The sequence below is a fragment of the Arachis ipaensis genome, chromosome B06 (genome assembly GCF_000816755.2).
Source record: "Arachis ipaensis cultivar K30076 chromosome B06, Araip1.1, whole genome shotgun sequence".
NCBI lineage: Eukaryota > Viridiplantae > Streptophyta > Magnoliopsida > Fabales > Fabaceae > Arachis > Arachis ipaensis.
In genome coordinates, this window is record NC_029790.2 from 37,556,624 (window position 1) to 37,568,985 (window position 12,362).

The following is a 12,362-nucleotide window of genomic DNA, read 5'->3' on the forward strand; positions in this document are numbered from 1 at the left end:
ATCTTGCTGGGCTTATGCCCTTAAGGTCACCTATGGACCACCCAAGAGCTGTCTTGTGTGTCCTTAGCACTTGAATAAGTGCTTCCTCTTCCTGTGAATTTAAAGCAGAGCTTATGATCACTGGAAATGTATCACCTTCTCCCAGAAATGCATATTTCAAGGATGGTGGTAATGGCTTGAGCTCGGGTTTAGGAGGTTTTTCCTCTTCCAGAAGAAATTTCAGAGGCTCTTTCATGTCCTCTGAGTTCTCCAAATCAGGCTGAACATCTTTAAAGATATGTTCCAACTCTGATTCGAGACTCTCAGCCATGTTGATCTCTTCTACCAAAGAGTCAATAAGATCAACTTTCATGCAGTCTGTTGATGTGTCTGGATGCTGCATGGCTTTGACAGCGTTCAACTTGAACTCATCATCATTGACTCTCAGGGTTATTTCCCCCCGTTGGACGTCAATGAGGGATCGTCAAGTTGCTAGGAAGGGTCTTCCTAGAATGAGAGTAGCACTCTTGTGCTCCTCCATTTTTAGCACAACAAAGTCAGTGGGAAAGGCGAATGGCCCAACCCTGACAATCATGTCTTCAATCACACCTGATGGGTATTTAGTGGAGCCATCAGCAAGTTGGAAACATATCCGGGTCGGTTTAACTTCGTCAGTTAAGCCAAGCTTTCTGATAGTGGATGCAGGTATTAAGTTGATGCTTGCCCCAAGATCCCATAAAGCTGTCTTGGTGCAATTACCTTCTAATATGCATGGTATCAGAAAACTCCCAGGGTCTTTAAGCTTTTCAGGAAAGCTTTTCAGAATGACTGCACTGCATTCTTCAGTGAGGAGAACTCTTTCTGTTTCTCTCCAATTCTTCTTATGACTCAAGATCTCTTTCATGAACTTGGCATAAGAAGGTATTTGCTCAAGTGCCTCTGCAAATGGAATCTTTATTTCAAGAGTCCTGAGATAATATGCAAAGCGAAGTTTTGAAAAAGATATGATTTGGAAAAGATTTTAAATTTTAAAAAAAATCTGAAATTTTTTTTTTTAAAAATAATTTTCAAAAATTTGTTTTAAAAATAGAGAGAAAAGATATTTTTGAATTTAGTGAGGAAATAGGAAAACAATAAGATAGCACAAGATTTAAAATTTTTAGATCTAATGCTCCTTGTTTTTGAAAATTTTGGAGGGAAAACACCAAGGAACACCAAACTTAAAAATTTTAAGATCAAGACACAAGGAAAACTCAAGAACACTTTGAAGACTCACAAAAACACAAGAACATGAAGAAAGAACATCTCCAGCTTTTGATCCTTTTCTGGCGCTGGACGCCAGAATTGGGCAGAGAACTGGCGTTGAACGCCAGTTTACGTCGTCTATCCTTGTGCAAAGTATGAACTATTATATATTTATGGAAAGCCCTAGATGTCTACTTTCCAACGCAATTGGAAGCATGCCATTTCGAGTTCTGTAGCTTCAGAAAATCCACTTTGAGTGCAGGGAGGTCAGAATCCAACAGCATCAGTAGTCCTTTTTCAGCCTGGATCAGATTTTTGCTCAGCTCCTTCAAATTCAGCCAGAAAAATACCTGAAATTACAGAAAAACACACAACTCATAGTAAAGTCCAGAAATATAAATTTTTCCTAAAAACTAATGAAAATAGACTAAAAACTAACTAGAACATACTCAAAACTATATGAAATTAACCCCAAAAAGCGTATAAAATATCCGCTCATCAGTCGTCCAAGTAATAAAACCTTACGTGAGTAAGGGTCGATACCACGGAGATTGTTGGTATGAAGCAAGCTATGGTCATCTTGTAAATCTCAGTCAGGCGGATATCAAATGGTTATGGAGTTTTCGAATAATAATAATAAATAAACAGAAAATAAAGATAGAAATACTTATGTAATTCATTGGTGAGAATTTCAGATAAGCGTATAGAGATGCTTTTGTTCCTCTGACTCTCTGCTTTCCCGCTGTCTTCATCCAATCAGTCTTACTCCTTTCCATGGCAAGCTTTCTGTAAGGGCATCACCGTTGTCAATGGCTACATTCCATCCTCTTGTGAAAAAGGTCCAAATGCTCTGTCACGGCATGGCTAATCATCTGAGGTTCTCGATCATACTGGAATAGGATTCACCCTCCTTTTGCATCTGTCACTACGCCCAGCACTCGCGAGTTTGAAGTTCGTCACAGCCATCCCTTCCCAGATCCTACTCAAAATACCACAGACAAGGTTTAGACTTTCCAGATCTCAGGAATGGCCATCCATGGGTTCTAACTTATACCACGAAGATATTAATAACTCGGACTCGGTCCTCTGTATTAGATATTTGAGAGATATTCATTCTAGCTTGTTTGCATGTAGAACGGAAGTGTTTGTCAGGCACGCGTTCATAAGTGAGAATGATGATGAGCGTCACATAATCATCACATTCATCATGTTCTTGGGAACTAATGGATATCTTAGAAGCGGAATAAGTTGAATTGAATAAAAAACAGTAGTACTTTGCATTAATTCATGAGGAACAGCAGAGCTCCACACCTTAATCTATGGAGTGTAGAAACTCTACCGTTGAAAATACATAAGTGAAAGGTTCAGGCATGGCCGAATGGCCAGCCCCCATGTGTGATCAATAGATCAAAAGATGATCCGAAGATACCACTCAGAATGACTAATACAATAGTAAAAAGCCCTACTTATACTAAACTAGCTACTAGGGTTTACAGAAGTAAGTAATTGATGCATAAATCCACTTTCGGGGCCCACTTGGTGTGTGCTTGGGCTGAGCTTTAGCTTTCCACGTGCAGAGGCTTCTTTTGGAGTTGAACGCCAAGTTGTAACGTGTTTTTGGCGTTCAACTCTGGTTTGTGACGTGTTTCTGGCGTTTAACTCCAGACTGCAGCATAGAACTGGCGTTCAATGCCCTTTTGCGTCATCTAAACTCAGCCAAAGTATGGACTATTATATATTTCTGGAAAGCCTTGGATGTCTACTTTCCAACGCAATTGGAAGTGAATCATTTTGAGTTCTGTAGCTCCAGAAAATCCACTTTGAGTGCAGGGAGGTCAGAATCCAACAACATCAGCAGTCCTTCTTCAACCTCTGAATCTGATTTTTGCTCAAGTCCCTCAATTTCAGCCAGAAAATACCTGAAATCACAGAAAAACACACAAACTCGTAGTAAAGTCCAGAAATGTGAATTTAACATGAAAACTAATAAAAACATCCTTAAAAGTAACTAGATCCTACTAAAAACATACTAAAAACAATGCCAAAAAGCGTATAAATTATCCGATCATCACTCCTCAACATCGGTTTCACATCCAATGGAAGAAGCTTCAACAAGATTACCAATGTCACTTGGTGTAGAGTTGTCTTCAATGATGGAACTTGCCTCTTGCTCAACCTCCCCTAAATCTTCAACTATTTCTTCCTTTTTAAGGGTCTCTTCCTCCTCCACTTGTTGTAAGACATACCCCATCTCCTTGTCCTCATATTGAGATTCTAAAATCTCCTTCATGCTCCACTCTTCAGTTGATTTTTTACATTCATCCATGGAGATGCTTTGTCTACGGTATGAGTCCCATGAGTCCAAGTTAGCTTTAATTTTGGCAAGGTTAGTCTCGATAGCTTCGTACGTCTTTTGGGCTTCCTCCTGCTCCTTTTGATGGACATTTGCTCTAAGCCAATCCAATGCTTCCTTGAGACAATCCCTTGGCTCTTGTTCCACTTGACTAACATAATTAGGATCATGTTGCTCTTGGATCAATGGATATGGGTATTCTTCCATGGAGGGTTGTGGTGGGAAGGAGAATTCATCATATGATTGAGAGTTCTCATACGTGGGAGGTGGTTCATCATGGTAATAGTATAGAGGTGATAGTTCTTGGGGGTATTGATGTTGGAATTGTGGTGGTTCCATATATGATTTATATGACTCATATGGTTGTGCATAGGGGGGATATGGATTTGGGTTGTGTGGAGGTAATTGGTGGAAATAGGATGTGGATTGAGAGTGTGGTGGTTGGAATGATGGTGCTTGAGGACTAGGTTGAGAATGTGGTGCATGGAATAATGGTGGTTGAGTGGCATAATTATGATAAGAACCATCATATCCATTGGAATGATATGCATTACAAGAGGAGTTGCAATCATAGTAGCTTGGTTGAGGAGGTTGCCATGATAATTGCTCATATGGATGTGGCTCCCTTCTCAAGAATTCTTTCTTCCCATAATGTGAGCCAACATTAAAGTCTCCATTACCTACAACATAGTCATAACCATATCCAAAACCACAAGGATGAGAATTCATGTGGAAAAGAGAAAATCAAAACAAGAATAACAAAAAGCAAGGAAAAATAAAACTGCTAACTACTAGTAAAACCAAGAAATAACCAAAAGAAAAATATTAACAATATGAACATATTCACAATAGCCAATAATATAACACCATTACAACTCCCCGACAACGGCGCCAAAAATTGAAAGAGTATTACCGTCGGTTAGGAATTTCACACAAATAAATTCTGTTGATAGTATAGTTCCCAACCAACAAATAATACTCAATCAAAGTTTTAATTTATTTGTCACAAGTACAAACCCCAATGAAAATAAACTGAAGTATTCAAACCTCGGGTCGTCTCACAAGAAATTGCAATAAAGTTATCAATTATTGGCTATGAAGGAACAAGGGGGTTGGATTTGTAGTTGCCAAGAAAAGTAAATAACAAGAAAGTAAATGACCAGAACTAATAAAGAAAGGGAAAGAACTCTTTGCTAGGCATAGGAATTGAGATCACCCATCCTTGTCTACAAACCATGTATTGACAATTATGAGGGACCAACCCATTTAGTCTACTTCTATGCTTAAAGTACGTAAAATGTCTACTTCAACACTTGAAGTACGTCAAATAGGCTTGATCAACATCAATCCATAAGTCCTAACCTCGCTACTAACTGACTTAGTAGTAGGCTAGCGTCAATGGTTATCAAATTGACCACTAAGGGTTCTCAAATCACCAATTCAATGAGACGCAATGACTCAAGGTCACTCAAGTCCCTTAGCGTAGGCCAAGAGTAAAGAAAACTACTCTAAACTAGTGAAAACATTTTATCAAACACCTAGAGTGCAATAAAAGTAAACATCACAAAATGCAAGAATTAATAAAAGCTATAACTATCCAATGTAAGAAAACAATAATAACAACTCAATTAAATAATAAGAACAAGAAAACATAAATTGCATTAATGGAAATTGAAATCAACAAGAATTCATCAACATAAAAATAACTTGAAAGGGAAATTAACAACAAGAACTAGAAGAGCAAAGGTGTAATAACAAGGAATTAAAAGGGAAAACTAAATCAAAACAAGAATTGAAAGATAAATTTAAGAGAGATTAAGCTAACTTTACCATAATTTCTACCCTAAATTTAGAGAGAGGAGAGAGCCTCTCTCTCTAGAGTTCTACCCTAAAACATGATGAAAATTATACTATGACTACTCCCCTATTCCCTCAGCAATCCTTGGGTTCAAAAGCATCAGAAATGAGTTGGATTTAGACCTCCTTGAGCTCAGAAATTGACCCCAGCTATTGCCTTTAGTGAGGTCACGTGCTGCTTGTCACGAGTACGCATGGGTCAAGCGTATGCGTCGCATTGCAAAATTCCTTTTCACGCATATGCGTGGGTGACGTGTGCACGTCGCTGGCAAATCTCCTTCTCACGCGTACGCGTGGATGTCATGTGCGAGTGGCCTTGAGTTCAGCAAATGCTCATTTTTTTTCATGAATTCTCCATTTTTGCATGCTTTTTCTTCATTCCTTCAACCCAATCTTTGCTTTTTAATATTGAAATCACTTAACAAACATATCAAGGCATCGAATGGAATTAAAGTGAATTAAATTTATCAGTGTTTGGGCCTAAAAAGCATGTTTTTACTCTTAAGTACAAATTAGAAAAAATTCACAAAACTATGTTATTTCATTGAATAAATGTGAGAAAAGTTGATAAAATCCCCTAAATTCAACACAAGATAAACCACAAAATTGGAATTTATAATTAGGGACAAGAAACTTGGTCTACATCACTGTCCGCTCAAATCTTTCAGTAAAGGCATCTAATATTTCGGTTTGCCTACTGCTCTCCAAATTTTCAAGTTTCACAGTAACTTCATTCATTTTATTTTTCATAATAGAAAGATCGTTCTCTTTCTTCTTCAACAACACTGTTTCTTTATCATAACTATTCTTCACCGACTTCAATTCCTCTTCCTTTTCTAAGAACTTCTTTTTCATCTCAACTATCAGATCATTCTTTAAATCCAAATCTTCTCTCAAACTAGCCAACTCATTAGTTTTTTCTAATAATTTTTTATGTTTTACCACCCAACTCTGACCAATGCTCGACAATTGAAATTCGAGCACCTACAAAAGAGCAGCTATATCAGATAACTAAAAATGGTAATCTATCTTATACATGTACTAGAGTTGTACCTATAAATATTGATCAATACCAACATCCCCAACCTCATTAACTAAGGTTACGTCGGATGACGACTGAAACGTCTCATCGGCAACAACCATGAAAGGGGAATTCTTATCCCAAACTAAGAATCCATCGGTAAAACCATTCAACTTTTCTTGATTACTCACAAAAGTAGTCAACTCCTCCAGCAGAATCTCTTTTCTTTTTTCCAATAAGTCATCAGAAATATCCACATCAATAAGACCGGTCTTCTTCTTTTAAAGATGATCTTCCTTTTTTTGGGATAGGTTAGTTAACCTCTACTCCTCCATCTCCTTGGATAGGGTTTGATGACGTGCCCTCCTTTTCGACATTCTTTATCTTGTAACGAGCTCTTAAACTCGTAGCCGAAACTCCAGGATATTTTCCACCTGAGTAAAAACAAAGAAAAACATTTAAATACAAATCATTTATGCTTCCAAACATATGGAGATCTTCTATCAAACCTTACCGAGCTAGTTAACTACAGACATTTTGTCCTCTTCCCATGGGAACAAATCAAAAATAGAAATTAAACTTTTTTTATCAACAACCTCCATAAGATAGTCTATTATACACTCATTCCTCGGATTTATCTCTTGGGGACCCAAAATATGTTGCGGTTGTGAACACCACTAGAGTGGAAACTTCTCACTAAGATGTTCATCCAGGTAAAAAGGAAAATTTTTTCCACCGATCTTACTTTTAAAAATATTTCTTTAAAATCTTTAAACGATGACTTGTAAAGTTTGAAAATTCAAAAACTAGGGGTACTATTCAAATTTACCCAAACCCCCTTCTAAACCCCTTTAGCCTGAAATATAGAAAAGAACAACTCTAAAGAAGGTTTCACCTCCAGAAATTCCATTTGTTCTTGTATGGATACCTGGAGGGAGAGCTCGGTCTCTGGGAATCGACGTCGAGTTGTTATTTTCGGTGCCGACCTTTGAGCTTTGTGGTAATCCGAGCTTTACTCCAAGAGGATGTCCAATCGCATAGAGCTTTGAGCAAGAAACAGGGGGGAGTGTACCTGCAAAGGCACTCCGAAGCTTAAGTCAGTATTCTGTATTATTCAAACTTACTGAAGAAAATACTTTACCTTGCTTGATTTGAGTTATAGGTATGGAGCCCCCAGATCAACTTACTTTATTAAAATAATCATTTGAATTTCAGACGTGATTTGAAGTTAACATGTATTGGAAAGTGTAGTAGTCTTGTCATTGATTGTGCCTTTGATTTTTCCAATGTAATTTTGAACTGTTGATTTAATAGATGCAACGGTTAGGTTTTTTCATGGAACTGAATAGTTAATTTGAATAGTTGATGAGACGATTTTGATAAAAGTGAATTGGATGGACGAGAATATTGAGTTAGTTCACCGTTGTTTGGTGATTTGATTGAGTTTGATTGCGCATGTGTAAATGATGCGACTTTGAATTGAAGAGTTGTCGCGAATGGATCAGTGTTTGTACTTGTATGATATGTGATTGAGTTTGTTGACTGTTGATAGTCATAGTTCGGAATTGAAGATTGAGTTTGATTGCGCATGTGTAAACGATGCGACTATGAATTGAAGAATTATCGCAAATAGATAATTGATTGAAGATCGTTGATATAGATCTGATGATAGTTGATATAGATTTGACAATGACTGATAATGATTGATATAGCTCGGATAATGATTGATATAAATCTGAAAACTGAGATAATAGATATAGATTTGAAAATAGAAAAAACAGATATAGGTCGGCGAATAGAGATAACAGATATAGGTCGGCAAATAAAGATGACAGATATAGATCGGCAAATAGAGATAACATGTAGATCGACAAACAGAGACAACAGATATAAATCTGCAAATAGAGATTACAGATATAGATCGGCAAATAGATATAACAAATGTAGATCAAAAAATCAGATATAGATCGGCAAATAGAGATATCAGATATAATTTGGCAAATAAAGATAACTGATAAAGATCGACAAATAGAGATAACTGATAAAGATTGGCAAAAATATAGATAATTGATATAAATCGGAAAGTAGAGATGATAGATATAGATCAGAAAATCAGATAACATATATAGATCGGCAAATAGGGATAACAGATATAGATCGGCAAATAGGGATAACAAATATAAATCGGAGTATAGAGATTATTGATATAAATAAGAAAATAGAGATGATTGATATAAATCGGATAATAGAGATGACTGTTATAGATCGGTGAATAGAGATTTTTTATATAAATCGGCAGTTAGAGATGATTGATATAAATCGGACAATAGATATAGATCGGGAAATAGAGATGACTGATATAAATTGAAAAATAGAGATGACAGATATTGATCGAAAAAATAGATATAGATCGGCAAATAATTATACTAGAGATGATTTGAAAAATAGAGAGATAGATTTTTTATCGAAAAAACAGATATAGATCGACAAATAGATATGCCATAGATGAATTGAAAAATAGAGATGACAGATATTGATCGGAAAAGCAGATATAGATCGGCAAATAAATATACCAGATGAAGTGAAAATAAGAGATGACAGATATTGATCGGAAAAATAGATATAGATCGGCAAATAATTATACTAGAGATGATTTGAAAAATAGAGAGACAGATTTTTTATCGGAAAAACAGATATAGATCGGCAAATAGATATGCCATAGATGAATTGAAAAATAAAGATGATAGATAATAATCGGAAAAACAGATATAGATCGGCAAATAGATATGCCATAGATGAATTAAAAAATAGATCGGCAAATAAATATACCAGATGAAGTGAAAAATAGAGATGACAGATATTGATCGGAAAAATAGATATAGATCGGCAAATAATTATACCAGAGATGATTTGAAAAATAGAGAGACAGATTTTTTATTGGAAAAACAGATATAGATCGGCAAATAGATATGCCATAGATGAATTGAAAAATAAAGATGACAGATAATAATCGGAAAAACAGATATAGATCGGCAAATAGATATGCCATAGATGAATTAAAAAATAAAGATGACAGATATTGATCGGAAAAGCAGATATAGATCGACAAATAGATATACCAGATGAATTGAAAAATAGAGATGACAGATATTGATCGGAAAAATAGATATAGATCGGCAAATAATTATACTAGAGATTATTTGAAAAATAGAGAGACAGATTTTTTATCGGAAAAACAGATATAGATCGACAAATAGATATGCCATAGATGAATTGAAAAATAAAGAGATGACAGATAATGATCGGAAAAACAGATATAGATTGGCAAATAGATATGCCATAGATGAATTGAAAAATAAAGATGACAGATAATGATCGGAAAAATAAATATAGATCGGCCTTTTTCGGGCCTTAATGATTTACTATATGACCTTTGTTTACAAAGGTGCAGGTAAGTTTGAAACCATTGGAAGGAAATGGGGCCTATAGAAAGAAGGGTGTTTATTTCGAGGCCCACGGTGGGCGCTAATTGTTCTTGTATGGATACCTGGAGGGAGAGCTCGGTCTCTGGGAATCGACGTCGAGTTGTTATTTTCGGTGCCGACCTTTGAGCTTTGTGGTAATCCGAGCTTTACTCCAAGAGGATGTCCAATCGCATAGAGCTTTGAGCAAGAAACAGGGGGAGTGTACCTGCAAAGGCACTCCGAAGCTTAAGTCAGTATTCTGTATTATTCGAACTTACTGAAGAAAATACTTTACCTTGCTTTATATGATGGACCTTTCGTCTGTTACGCTTTTGGCATTAAGGTCGGTCTTAAAAATGGTGGATAACGTATCCGAGTTGTGTGCCGTTTGATCGTCGGTTATGATAGAAGCATTTATCTAGCCGAGTTATAGCTCATAAATGGACGAGCTATAACGGATGACGCCGAGTTATAGCTTGTAAATAACGATCATATCAAGTCTGATTGTAACGTATAACGCCGAGTTATAACGTAAAGTGCCGAGTTATAGTGCATAATGCCGAATTATGACATCGGATTTGTAACGGCCGTATCACCATTAATATTTCAAAACACCTCAAAAAAGTCCAACCATTTGGGTGCAATTGAGAAGGAGCACAATTCAACTACTTTAACATACTACATTCAAAATCTGTAAAAGGCAACTTCACCTGAAGCTCTTCCAACACACAATTATACATGTAGAAATACTCAATGATTTTTCCTATGAAACACACGTTCAGCCCTTGTACATGGTAACAGTTCCACCCGAAACCCGGACCTCGTTATTCTTGTAGAATCTATTTTATCAACACTATCTTTATCTAAAAAGAGAGACTCATGAATTTTTACATCCTCATTAACCTACTTATAGGAATCATTATCATCATCCTTTTGCACTTCTTTATCATTTTTCTCCCCCATTGTTTTCCACAAAACAGAAAGAAGAAGATGAAAGGATGAAAAATCAAACTAAAAGAGAAAGAAGCTGACCTCTTTTACTCATGTTTCATTCTCTTCCCAAAATGTTTTAACCAAACTGAACTTCTATTTATAAAATCTTTCAGGATTCTAAATAAATATGTCAAAATTTAATGAAACTAGTTCAGTTCCATGTAATCAATCACAACCGTTGTTTCTCTCAAAACCAACGGCACTAAATCGTATTGGAAACTGGAATAATAGTTTCCTTATCATTTAATGACAAGACTTTTCCTTTTTTCTTTTTCAAAAACATAAAACTTCTCTATTTAATTATTTCATCTTTTATATTTATTTTAAAATAAAATATGTTAAATTGGGAGTTTCATACCTATAGATCAAAATGCCGAGTTATAACTCATCAATAAAGGTTCAACCTATTTTATCAAAATATCACCAGGCCAATCTTGGGGATTATGATATGACCGTTATAAATCAGTTATACATTATAACTCGGCTATGAACGTTATAGATCGGTTATCAATAACAAACATCAAAGCAAATATCAAAACGCTCGAATATGCCATTACTCTCCGCTTAAAGTAAAATTACTTGAAGACATAACCATTATTCTCTAATACTGAATATAAAAATAAGATAAGACATTGATTTTGGGGACAACAATAAGATAAGACATAACCATTATTCACTCACTTACTTGGGCGTTAGAATCCTTTTTATAGGTACCAACCCCCTATTCTCATGCTGCCGAAGTATAACTTATTTCGACGAAAAATTTCTAATTATTCACCAGCGAACGAGCTATACAGCAGCCAATCTTTATAAGAACAAATAAATTCCTAAATTTATGAGAGATATTTGTTGATCTTAAATTTTAAAAGACTATTTTATCTCTTTGTAACCTAAGGACATTCCAACACAAAAATTGTTAATGATAAAATTGTTATGGATAATGGAGTTGATTCGTCCATCTAAGAATGAGCTATAGCGGTTTCTCCGAATAATGTGCGGCTTGCAAAGGAGAGCTATAAATCGGCCTGGCTCGAACATCACAGAAAAAATACATACAAAAGATACTCCGACGCTTAAGTAAGAGAAAGTCTTTAAAAGAATATATTAAAGAACATTCAAAATAAAAGCTTGTAGAACTTGTCTTTGCCGAAGTTAAATCCTCGTTTATATAGATGGATACTCTACCAACCTAGTAATTTTGGTATGAGATTATAGGTTAAGTTTTTTTAGGATAACAGCATGCTAATAAATGTTGACTGGTTTTGTTTCGTAACCGATCTTTCCTTATTTATTCCGACTTATGAAGAATGTTGTTGTTTGTTGGGTCGAAGTATAGATTACGTATCAAGAATAATATATGCAAAACTGAATTTTCAGGTTAAAGATCAATTATTTTCTAAACAAAATATCTAAAACGAAAATAAAACTTTTACTACATCCAATCTAGTTT